This window comes from Globicephala melas, chromosome Y, assembly GCF_963455315.2.
Source record: "Globicephala melas chromosome Y, mGloMel1.2, whole genome shotgun sequence".
In the NCBI taxonomy this organism is placed as follows: Eukaryota; Metazoa; Chordata; class Mammalia; order Artiodactyla; family Delphinidae; genus Globicephala; species Globicephala melas.
The window spans coordinates 5396836-5409115 of NC_083336.1; the positions used below are offsets into that span (position 1 = coordinate 5396836).

At 51.9% G+C, this 12280-nt stretch overlaps 1 protein-coding gene across 5 annotated transcripts in view; it reads left to right on the forward strand.

Annotated features, from left to right (window-relative positions):
* Positions 1–12280, forward strand: part of LOC115850479 (H(+)/Cl(-) exchange transporter 4) — a 176818-nt gene that overhangs the window by 268 nt on the left and 164270 nt on the right. The gene's annotated exons all lie outside the window — the stretch shown is intronic.

The window sequence follows — 12280 nt, forward strand, 5'->3', positions numbered from 1 at the left end:
ATCACAGTACACGCATTGTAAGGAGAGACAGGGGCTGCTTGGCAAAGATAACTGTTTACCGACGGTCATTGTGCTTCTTAAATAATGACACATTTAGTGATCCTCCTTACAGGGGTTTGTCCTCAGTAGTCAGCCTGATTTCTTTCAAAGCCAAGCTGCTTTGCTTGAAATGGAGTGGAAAATTCTTGGTTAGCATTTGAAGAGCTAGATGTGCGGTCTAAATTGTTTGGCATTATTTTGCAAGGTTCCAGCATTTAAAGGGGATATGTCAGAAATGTGTTTGTTTTCTCCAGGTGTTTTAAATAGATTAAAATATAACAGTATCCAATAAAATAAAGCTCCCAATGTGCGTGTAGGAGAGTGCAAACCAGCTACATCTGTTAAGATCAAAAAGGTCTTTAGAAGGGGGTGGAGCTGGAAATGAACACCGAAAGCCATGAATTTCCAGTGTTCATTTTGTTTTTTACGCGGACCTCTCACTGTTGTGGCCTCTCCCGTCGCGGAGCACAGGCCCCGGACGGACGCACAGGCTCAGTGGCCATGGCTCACGGGCCCAGCCGCTCCGCGGCATATGGGATCTTCCCGGACCAGGGCACGAACCCGTGTCCCCTGCATCGGCAGGCGGACTCTCAACCACTGCGCCACCAGAGAAGCCCTCCAGTGTTCTTTTTAATTCCATTGCTAAGTAATTTGCTTGCTGAAAGAAGGGGCTTGATGACTGCAGTGGCAGATGGAGGAGGGATCAGCTGACTTCAATTTTAGCAGGACAGGAGGTGGGATTTTAAGGGACTCTTTTGAGAGTTCACACCTGTGTTTACATTCCTTTCTCTGGTTCACATACGACCCGAGGCCAGGACATGTGTGGGTACTCTTAAGAGGAGAATGTGGCGCTCTTTCTTGTAAAACGTGACCCCTCTGGAAGCCGTGGTATCACTGAATTGTATTGGAGCGCACACCATGTATTATTTGACCCATCCAGCAACTGTGGGAGGACCTGTAAAACAATGGTATTTTAGTTGATAATTAAATAAGGCATTTTTTTCAGCGTTTGGACACCCTGATGTGTTGCTGCAGTAATTCAATAATTAATTTACTGCAGTTTTCTTCATTTGGTTCAGGTTGGCTATTAGAGTCAAGGTCCTCAGGCCCCTACCTTCCCTTGTTCCCCAGCCCAACCCTAGACAGAGCAGATGAGAGACAGATGTAGTAAAGACCTGATTCCACTTCTGGCTTTGGGACTGTGGAACCCGGGACAAGTCACTTTGTGTCTTTGGGAGTCAGTTTTCTTGTCCCCAGAGTGACCAAGGAATTTATATCAGGGTTTCTCAGCCTTGGCACTATTGACGTTTGGGGCTGGATAAATCTGTTTGTTGTGGGCACCGTCCTGTGCTCTGGAGGATGTTTGTTTAGCTGCATCACTGGCCTCCACCCACTAGATGCCGGTGGCCCCTGCCCCCCAAGTTGTGACAATGAAAAATGTCTCCAGACCCTGCCACTTGTTCCCTCATGGGGCTCCATTGCCCCTGGTTGAGAACCACTGATTTGGACGATCTTAGATGTTCTGGCTCTGGTATTCTAGAATTCATTTTCCTATGATTTGTTTCATGCTGAGCCCTTGGTCAGAGATCCGATTCCCTTTCATGATGTTGTCAGTGCGGAGACTTTTTTATGCTCTGGGGTTCCAGAAGTAGCTTCAGTCAAAAAGGGGAGGCCTGTTTTGTGTGCCAGTCGTAGCTGGGAAGCTAGCTTGCCAGAGTGTCAGGGAAGGAGGGAAGAGCACAAGCAGTACACCAGCGTGTCGGGAACTGGGACAGACCAGGGTCCCCATCCTTATCTGCAAAAGTGGGAATAGGACCCGTGTGCAGGTGTCGAGGGGAGGGAGTGAGGTAACGCGGGTGCTGGTGCCCGTTGTGGCCGTCACGGTCACGCGCTTTACGCTCCAGTGTAGGACTGGCCGCTAAAGGTCTGGCTCTGACACTTCAGAGAGCGGCTTTTGCTGCACCACTTCACCTCTTGGAACCGTTGCCGAAAATGTAAATGGGGCTACTGTACTTGCTGGTCCTGCTTCTTTGGCTCTTGGGGGGATCAGATGGATGTAAGAGGGTCAGCAAGCTGGAAACTCCCGGGAGACAGGAAGCAGTCATGGCAGTGGCATTGCGAGGCATGGGCTATGTGTAGTGGGTTTGGGGGAGGGAGCTTATAATCAAACAATTATCCTTGTCCCCCCCACGGGCCTGGGACTGTGGTGTGCCCCTCCCCCAGTACCCTTGCCCTCAGCTCGCTCTCTCAGCCTCTTCCTGGCCCCATAAAAACTGCTCTCCTGGGGGAGGGTTGGTTCTTTAGCGAGAAGGAGCCAGTGTGCAGAGGCCGGGGCACAGGCAGCCTCCTTTGTCCACTTCCAGCCATTTTCTTTACAGGTGGCGCCCACAGCCGGCCAGGTAGCTTGTCCCCAGAATGGCTTGGCACGCTGTGTGGGTCATTGGGCGTTGTCTCTGCACCCAGTCAATGATGTGAAAGAAAATGAAAGAGGAGGAGGGCTTCCCTGGTGGCGCAGTGGTTAAGAATCCGCCTGCCAATGCAGGGGACACGGGTTTGAGCCCTGGTCCGGGAAGATCCCACGTGCCGTGGAGCAGCTAAGCCCATGCGCCACAACTACCGAGCCTGCGGTTTACAGCCCACGAGCCACAACTACTGAGCCCACGTGCCACAACTACTGAAGCCCGCACGCCTAGAGCCCGTGCTCCGCAACAGGAGAAGCCACTGGAGTGAGAAGCCTGCACACGGCAAGGAAGAGTAGCCCCCGCTCGCCACAACTAGAGAAAGGCCCCGCGCAGCAAGGACGACCTAATGCAGCCAAAAATAAATAAAATAAATAAGTTAAAAAAGAAAAAAAAATGGAGGAGGATTCTCCATCAAAAGCGACTTAAGCGATGGAATGACTGTCCTAGGCAGCTCTGCTGCTGTGACAGAGTACCACACACCGGGTGGCTCATCAACGACAGACATTTATTTCTCACAGTTCTGGAGGCTGGAAGTCTGAGCTCAGGGTGCCCGCATAGCTGGGTTCTGGTGAGGGCTCTCTTCTGCATTGCAAATGGCTGCCTTCTTGTGTCCTCGCATGGTGGGAAGAGAGCTCTCTGGCCTCTTCTTATAAGGGCACTAGTTGCATCGTGAGTGCTCCATCTTCATTACTTAATCACCTGCCAAAGGCCCCACCTCCTAATACCATCACATTGGGGATTGGGATTTCAATATACGAATTCTGGGGGATACATTCAGTCCATGACAATAACCAGCTGTAACTTGTGCCCTTGATTGGATCCTGGCTTGAACAAACGTCAGTAATAGGCTTTGGGGACACCTGGGTTATTTTTATGTGCCTGCCTTCTAGATCATGCGAGGAGACTTGTAAATTTGATTAGATGCCATAATCTCGTGGTGTGGTAGGCATCCAGCTCAGCCACTCCTCATTCCTGACACCGAAACAGTGAGATGAGACATGGTTGTTTCCTGCTGCCATGTTTCAGGGTGATTTGTTACACAGCAGTAGATAACTAACACGTGTATCTGTACAGGAGTCTTATTTTTCAGTGATGCATGCTGAAGTAGTTAGGGGTGAAGTGTCATGAGAGCAAAAACTTTTAAATTTTTTTTTTTTTAACATTTTTGGAGATCTTTTTAATGTATGGCTGAAGAGAAGACAGATGAATTCTCAGACCTGCTTCTGCGTTCAGTTTGTTGCAGTATCACATGTCATGTAGCCTCTGGAAAATTCCACTGTACACTCATGAGAGAATGAGAATGGAAAAAGGCAAATAAAAATGTAGAATTATTATAAGAATGTTTTCGGCAGCATGGACCCCCTTAAAAGGCCTTGGGGACCTCAGGGTGTTCCCAGACTACACTTTGAGAACCACAGTAATTTACTTTTAAATGGTTCAATTGAATGGAGAGAGAGCGAGAAGAGGCAAATACAGTCAAATAGGAACACTGGTTGAATCTGATTGGTGTTATTAATTGGACTCTTCTCCATAATGTGCTGTGTATTTGAAAATGTGCACAATAGGAAGTTCAAAAGAAGGTAGAAAAGAAATGTAGACTCTTGGACATGTGAGGGATTCTGATTGAGATCTGAGGGTGAAGCCCAAGGGGAGCATTCTTAACCTGAGCTCCAGGTGCCCTTGACCGCACGAACCTGAGGCCCCAGGTGAGACCTGCTGGCCTGGAGGTTCCCAGCTTGCCCAACAGCCCTCCAGCCCTGCACCCTCCCAAACCAGACCCAGGGGGATTAGTTAGTGGCGAGGAGGGTGGGTGTATGAGCCCTCTGCAAATTCTGGCATGTGGGCTGCGGGAAAGGCCTTATTATCAAACCCTTGCTTGACTGTGTTGTCGGCCTGGCCAGAGATAAGTTGTCCTTTCTGAGGGCAGGGGTGGTTTCCTTTCTAGAGAGTGATAAGTAGTTTTTGAATGACTTGTTTTCCATCAAAATAGTAATAGATGCTTTCTGGGAGGATTTCACGCAGGATAAAGGTTATGGAAAGAAAACAAAGTCTCTTTCCCATTCCCGGTCCCCCATCCCACTTGCAAAGGCAACCACTGATAACTGTCTTATATACTGTTTCAGAAAATGTCTGTGCAAATACATCCATCTATAGAATGTACATAGCACTTTCCTTTTTCTTTTTTCTTCACTAGGATGTAATTTACGTGGAATGAAATGCATAGATCTTAATTCAGTTGGTTTTGACCAACTGAAGAGAACATTCTTGGTACTCCCACAGGGCCTCATCTTGCCCTCCTTTAGTCAAATCCTCTGGCTGGAGGGTACCACCATGCTGATTTCTGTCAGCACAGTTTACTTTCGCCTGTTCTTGAACTTCATATACCTGGAGTCCTATGATCTGTACACGCTTATGTCTGGCTTCTGCACTGATTGTGCATGATTGTGAGATTCATCTGTGTTGTATCATGTAGCACCGATTCATTCATTCATTCCATCTTCTTGTGAAAGTACTTGGGAGACTAATATACTTGATAGACCTCGTTTCTCTTAGTCCTGCTGTTTGGAAGCTGTTGTACATCAGCTCGCTCACAGCATGTTCCAGAGTGTGGACGGTGTGCAAGTTTACTTAACCAGTCCCCTCTTGATGGGTGTGTGGATTCCTCAAGCTTTTGTAATCAATGCTTGTGGTATTAATGCCAATGTAAAAATGCCAAACAGGAAAAGACCTCTGGGATTAATTAAATGCATAGAATTTAGATGTTGGAAGCTAGCTAGCTTCAAAAACCAAAGCAACCCTTATATTTTACATATGACCAAGAGATGTCCCGAGAAGTCAGGTGACTTGCCCAAGGTCACGTGACCAGTGGCGACAGAGTTGGGGAACAGCCCAGGTCCCCAGATGCCTTGTACAGAATGTTCTTTTTTGCACTGTAGGCTCTGTGAGGGAAGGAACCATGTGTGCTTTGTTCAGCACTGTAAACCCAGCACATAGCACGTGGCAGAGTAAGTGCTCATTAAATTTTCGTTGGATGAAAAATTAAGTGAAATGTTAGTACCCTGAGAAAAGACCACCGATATCCTGAGAACTGCAAAGGCGTTTCCATGAGACGTGAGCCTCGATATTCATTCGTTCATTCATTCATTCACTCCCTCATTTACTTCTTTGTTCAACCAGTATCTGTTGGGTCCCTGCTGTGTGTCTAGGCCAGGGTTTCTCACCCTGGATGCTATGGGCTCTCGGGCTGGATGATTCTCTGTGGTGAGGGCTGTCCTGTAGGATGTTTAGCAGCATCCCTGGCCTCCACCCACTCGATGTGGGTTGCAACCGTTCTCCACTTGTGACAGCTGAACTCCAGACATTGCCAAGTATCCCCTGGTAGGGAAAATTGACCCCAGTTGAGACTACCAGTCTAGGCACTGGGGTTTACCATGGAACCAAATGGCCAAGGTTCGTGCCTCGGTGGAAGTGACATTCAAGTCGAGGAAAGAGAAGATAACTGATAGGTTGTGCTGTCGCATGAAATATAGCGGGAGGCGGAGGGTGGGCAGTGGTGGATTCAGAACCCTGGTTAGGGCGGTCACGGAGGCCCGTCTGAGGGCTCACATGTGACCAGGGACTGAGGGGGAGACACGTGAACATCGAGGGGGCAGAGAGCTCGGGCTGAGGGAACAGCCAGTGCAAAGGCCCTGAGGCGAGGCAGCAAGGAGGTGGGCGTGTCCAGAGAAGAACCACCCAGAGAAGCGTGGTGGGAGAGGTGCTTGGAAGGGTGGCTGGGGGGACCCTGTGGGGACTTGGAAGGAGTGGCACCAACCCTGGTGACTCTAGGTGTGATGGCAAGACACTGGGTGCTCTTGAGTGGGAGAGTGACACTTCTGGACTTGTGTTTGAAAGGATGGCTGTGGCTGCTGTAAGGAGAAAAGTCAGAGGTGGGTGAGAGAGAGAAAGCAGGGTGGCCAGCGAGGAGGTGGGGACGGTGGCCACGTGAGCGGTGACCTGGGTGGCCAGGTGAGCTGTAGCTTAGAGGACCATGCCCTTAACTAAGTTAGCAGCCACGTCGTGCTCGGAGCCAGGCGGGCCTTGGACATCAGAGGAGCACGTGTGGTCAGGTCACACTGTGAGTGTGTGATTACAGCGCCTCGAGCTGGAGGCCACCTGCCGCACCTGTCAGGACAGTGTCACCAGTGACGGGCGGCAGTTCGCAGGGACAGCAGAGGCGACAGCTCTTGTATTCCACATACGACACTGGAAAGGCTCCCCTTCCGGCCTCCTGGTGTGGATGAAGTCGCTCGAGCTTTCTCGCGGGCCCTTGAGCCTGCCGCCTGCCTCTTTCCCCGTGAATTGGCTGTTCTCTGTCTGGAGGGCTACGCCACCCCCGGTGCTGGCCAGCCTGGGTCAACCACGGTCCACTGTCGCCGAGCCCTCCCGTGCAGGTCCTTGTGCCGGTCCTGAGAGCAGGGAGCTGGCCGTCGGTTGGACTGATGGAAGTTTGAGACCAGAGCCTTCCCTGTTGGAGGTGACTGTCCGCCTCCTGGGGTCCCGTGCGGGGAGAGCCCCGCAGGCTAGGCCGGGCCCTCGAACCCCCGAGGATGCTGCGGGGCCCACTCCCACCAGCGGCAGCGCTGATCCGGGGGTGGGGGTGGGCTTTGGCTGGAGGGAGCGTGACACAGACACGCGGAGTTCTGTTAATCCCCTCGGGAGGTCTGTTCCTTGCCCTGGTGCCCGGGGACCTGCTGACTCATTTCTCGTGGCTGCTGTTGCTTCTCCTGGGCTCGCCCCTCACTTTTTACCACGTCTCTAGGGGTGGCCGGAGCTTACCTCCTGCCGGGATCTTAGCCTCCCTTCTGGGTTGCGATGGTCAGTGTAAAATTTATTGTTTCCATCCACCGGAGCCCTTGGAGGTGCTGGTTGGGTTAGGACGAGAGGGGCCACCGCAGCGATCCCAGACACATTATTTTCCTCTTAGCTCCGTCAGGCCTCCCACCAGCCTGCCTTTTGCCCAAAACATAGGAGTTGACTGACATTTCAGCCCTCACCTTGGTAGCCCCGCTGGAATACGGTGAAGCCACCCCGTGGCCGTGTTCCCGCTGTGGCCTTGCTCTGAGGACACTGCGAAGGACGCCTCGAGGCTGCATTGGAGGACTCCGTGCATTTAACCTTCACGGAGATGCTAGTTGTGAGTGTCTGTGACATTGTTTTCATCCACGAGGGGGAGTAGCCCACATGAGCAGGAAGTAGATTGTTGCGGAGGAAGATGGTCTGCAGAGGTCCCAGGAGAGGGAGGGACGCCGCGGCGTTTCTCACGGGCATCGTCTTCAGCCGCTGTTATGGGCTGATACCGTGTCTCTCAGAGCTCACGTGGTGAAGTCCTAACCCGTAGTACCTCAGAATACGACCTTACTTGGAGACGAGATCTTTATAGAGGTAATCAACTTAGAACGAGGCCACGAGGGTGGCCGCAGTCCAGCGTGACTGGGGTCTTTATAAGAAGAGGAGGTTTCTGCACAGACAGGCGCAGAGCGAAGAGGGTGTGAAGGGGCACGAGGAGAAGACGGCCGTCTACCAGCCAGGGAGAGAGGCCTGGGATGGATCCTGCCCTCACAGCCCCCAAGGAACCAATCCAGGCGTACTGTCGCCTGGATCTCAGGCTTCTGGCCTCCAGCATTGGGAGACAAGAAGTTTCTGCCATTTGAGCCACCTGGCCTGTGGGGCTGGTCAGGGCAACCCAGGTGAACTAATCCAGCGGTGTTTTCCGGGGCACACGAGCCATCGCCCACCCGGGAGGTTGGACGGTAACCCAGCAGCCTTTACTTGAGCGCTTTCCGCGCAGTTTAGGAGAGGCTTGGCGAGCAGTGCCCTCTCCGTGGAAGCAGGTAGCTCTTGGGTCCCGAGAGGAACGAGGCGTGTTCAGTCCTCTCACGACCCAAGAGGAAGGGCCCTCAGGGCCCCGGTGGGAATCTGGCTCCCTGCTCACTGTCTGTGGGACTTGGGCTTGAGACCGAACCTCCCCTCTGCCTCAGTTTGCTGATCTGTAACGTGGGCCTGAGGGTGACGGCATTTGCTTCAGAGAGTGTCAGGACCCCTGGTGCTGGATGCGTGTGAAGCGCTTAGGACGGGAGCCCTGTTCAGAGCCGTTGTTGTTCTTATTACTGTGAGGAGGGGGCTCTGGGGACGGTCTCCATCCTTGGCCCTGGGTGCCGGGAACGCGGAGAACTCATGGCCATCTCCCTGCCCTCTGGTGGGGGGGATGTGAGAACAGAGTCCATTGCGTCACCGGAGGTCGTGTGCAGTTGGCCTCGGCCGCTTCCCAGCACGCAGGCCGTGTTCCGAAAGGGGCCACATAGCCGCGCAGCCCTGGGGCCACAGGAACCGTGCCACGGAGGGCGGCCGCGCCCTGCACCAGCTCGCCAGCCTTGGGGGGCAGAAGGGGTGCGGGGAGGGCTGGGTGCTGGGCAGGGGCCAAGGCGGAAGCGGGGGGGGGGGTAGAAGTGACCCTACCCCTCTGTGCCCTCTCCAGGCACCATTTTGAAGCTGACAAACTTTAATTCTCACGTCTCTTTCTGCGCATCCTGCGGTCTAAGCTTTCTTCTCTTGGGGACGCCCGAGGGTGCCGTGGCCCTCGGCCTCTCGCCACGTGGCCACCAGGGGGCTCGTCTCAGTGTCAGCGCCGCTGGGCCTAACACCCCCGGGGAGCGCCGTGCGGTGGCTGGAGCATTGGCTGGAGGGGGTGGATGAAGCGTGGCCCGTCGCCTAAAGGTGTCTGCATCTTGAAAGCGAGACTCCATCATCTCAAATGAATTTGAAGTTGCTGGGGTTTCAGGTGAGATGGCGAGGGGAGGGGAGGAGCTTTGACTAGTGGGGGAACTGGCCTCCAGGACGGGCCCGATGACTGCCTCCTGTGTTCATGGCCAGGTGCAGCCTCTCCCACACTGAGTCCCTCAGGGCTGACTGCCACCGGCGGGGTGCGCTGGAAGGGACGGCGTGTGACTCGCCAGGCTAGGTCATAAGAGACGGCTGCTTCCACCATGCTCCCGTGGAGCACTTGTTCTAGAGGAAGCTGACTGCCATGTCCCGAGGACGCTCAAGCAGTCCCGTGGAGGCGCAGGGTGCAGTGGAACTGAGCCCTCGCGCCCACAGCCAGCACTGCCTTGCCTTCAGATGCCTGCGGCCCTGGGCAACAACCTCCGGAGAGACCTCGAACCAGAAAGACCCAGCCAAGCTGCTCCTGAATCGCCAACCCATAGATACTGTGTAAGATTATATGTGTATGATTTTAAGCTGCTGAGTTCTGAGGTGGTTTGTTATGTAGCATTCTAGATAATACACCTGGGGAGGAGAGGAGCTCCATGCACGATTTAGGTTATTGAGTGTAAGTTAGGGCGTATTGATCATGAGCTCCAGTGTACTGATTTAAGTAAATGGACAACTGTGTATATTTCAGGAAAATGTCTACTTCCCTGTGGATCTTCATAGCCTGGAGACTTCAGTCTCCACTAGCCCGCAAATGCCAGTGGGGTCTGGATGTCTGCTGTCACTTCAAGCACCCAGCATTGCAAATCTGGGATGCCACTTTCTTTGGGAGCATCTCCCCTTTTCTCCCTGCACCAGTGAAATGTGCTCCGGCCTGTAATGCAGCTTGGAGCCCATGTCATGGTGGGTTTGCCAATCCCAGTGCCCTTGCTCCGTCAGAGGGTTTAGACTTTGGACATGAATTATTTCAGTGGGAGATCAGTTTTTCTAGTTAGGTATTTTAAAACAGAAAGAAAGTAGTTCACAGGCGCACTTGCATTGCTACAGAGGATAAAACTGCAGACCATGGTGCATGTGAAAGGCGATGCAATCAAAGAGACGTGTCCCAACCTTTCATTTTCACGTCTAGTGACTTGAGTATGGTTTTCGTATTCTTTTTGTCCTGTGTATACTCACAGGTAAGCTATCTTGCTTGTATGTATTTTTGAGTGTGCCTGTGCAGTGATGTCCCAAGGATTGAGCTGACTTCTTGATAGAGTTTTCTATCTCTAGATGGATATAATATTGTTTGTTTTTTTTAAAAAATGTTTATTTAAATGTGGTTGATTTACAATGTTGTGTTAGTTTCAGGTGTACAGCAGAGTGATTCAGTTATACGTATATATGTAAATATATGTATTCTTTTTTTTACATTCTCTTCCATTACAGGTTATTATAAGATATTGAGTAGAGTTCCCTGTGCTGTACAGTAGGTCCTCGTGGGTTATGTATTTCATATTTTAATCCCAAACTCTAAATTTATCCCTCCCTCCCCCTTTCCCCTTTGGGAGCCGTAAGTTTGTGTTCTGAGTCTGTGGGTCTATTTCTGTTTTGTAAGGAAGTTCACGTGTATCATTTTTTAAGATTCCACATATAGGTGATGTCATATGGTATTTGTCTGTCTGACTTACTTCACTGAGTGTGATCATCTCTGGGTCTAGATGGATGTAGTTTTAATAATGCTCCTTGTAGAGGAGAGATCGTGTATGCGGTGGGTGAAGCTTTCTAGGGTTAACGGATATTGTAACTGTACAGCAGGCTCAGCAAACACTGCCTCAAAGGTGCAGATGGTGGATGGGGGTGAGTAACGCAGGCCTCTGCCCTCAGGAGCTCAGAGGCAGCAAGCTTTGAAACAATGATTCCAGTTTATAAGTAAGATCGGTAATCAAAATAGTAGTAATTAAAACACGACGGGAAGGATGCAGGGAAGGAAATGGAGTGGGGAACAGGAGCGGAATGAAGGGTTATAAGGGCCCCTGGTTGTTAAAGCCCGGTCTGCGGGCCAGCAGCAGCAGCAGCCTTCCTGGGAGCTTGTAAGAAAGGCAGATTCTCGGACCGTGCCCCAGAGCTGCTGAAGCTGAATGTCTGCGGGCGGGACGGGGACCCAGCCCTCACGATTTGCCAGGTCACCTGTTGCAATCAATAAAGTGTATCAGGGAGTTTTCCTGCGTTCTTACATGGATGGCAGGTTTTACTTTGCTCATTAGTACAACTTACCCATTTGGTTTCTTTTAAAGGTCGTGCTTTGGTGTCATCCCTAAAAACTCTGCCTAGCCCTAGGTCACGAAGATTTTTGCCCATTTGTACAGGGCCATAAACATCACACAGGGATTTACGCAGGCTAAGGCATCCCTGGTTGAAGAAAGAGAAAATGGCCTGCGATGCTGCCTTCATTTGGGTTCTCTCAGAAGCGGAGCCTGAGACGAGGATTCTGGTGCAGGGCGTTTCTTGGGTGCTGCAGGGACCCTGGGAGGGGCGACTGGGAGAAGAAGGCACCCGTTAGAGCCTGGGCTGTTAATGCAGCTCACCATGTGGGCAGCCGGAGCTTAACTGCATGCTTTGGAAACTCTAGGAAATGATGCTTGCAGTGTCACGAGCTCCCCAAGTCACCTGTGGGTTCACTAGGAGGACCTAGGGGACTCGGTGTATAGTTGTCTTCGCTGCTGTGACTTCCTCTGATGGAAGGATATAAAGCAAAATCAGCAAAGGGAAAAGGCGATGGGGCAAAGTCTGGAGGAAACCAGGCTCCGGCTGCCAGAGTCCTCTTCCCGTGGAGTCCCACAGGGATGCGCTTCCTTTTCCCACAGTGAGCTGAGGCAACACGGGTGAAGTGCTCTCTACCCAGGAAGCCTGTTAGTCTCAGTGCCCACATTTCTGTTGGGGGGCTGGTCCTGTAGGCACTCTCTGTCCAGCTTGTATCAGAATTCCAGACTCCCAGAAGGAGAGCAGGGGTTCAGTATCAGTCACAGTATTTGGACAGCCAGTTTAGG